A 252-nucleotide genomic window follows, 5' to 3' on the forward strand; every position below is an offset into this window, starting at 1 on the left:
GCCTTCAATCTGGTATCCCATGATCACCTGTTGGCAAAAGTAGCTAACTGCGGCCTCGATTTCACCACGAGCTGCTGGCTGGGGAATTGGCTCCGCGGTAGGACCCACAGGGTGGTGGTTGATGGAAGTCAATCATCTTGGTGCATGGTCACCAGTGGGGTCCCTCAAGGCTTTGTCCTAGGGCCTATACTGTATAACATCTTCATCAATGATGTGGACATTGGTGTCAGAAGTGGACTGGCCAAGTTTGCT

The sequence above is a fragment of the Gavialis gangeticus genome, unplaced genomic scaffold, assembly GCF_001723915.1.
Source record: "Gavialis gangeticus isolate Ggan-Ray unplaced genomic scaffold, GavGan_comp1, whole genome shotgun sequence".
In the NCBI taxonomy this organism is placed as follows: domain Eukaryota; kingdom Metazoa; phylum Chordata; order Crocodylia; family Gavialidae; genus Gavialis; species Gavialis gangeticus.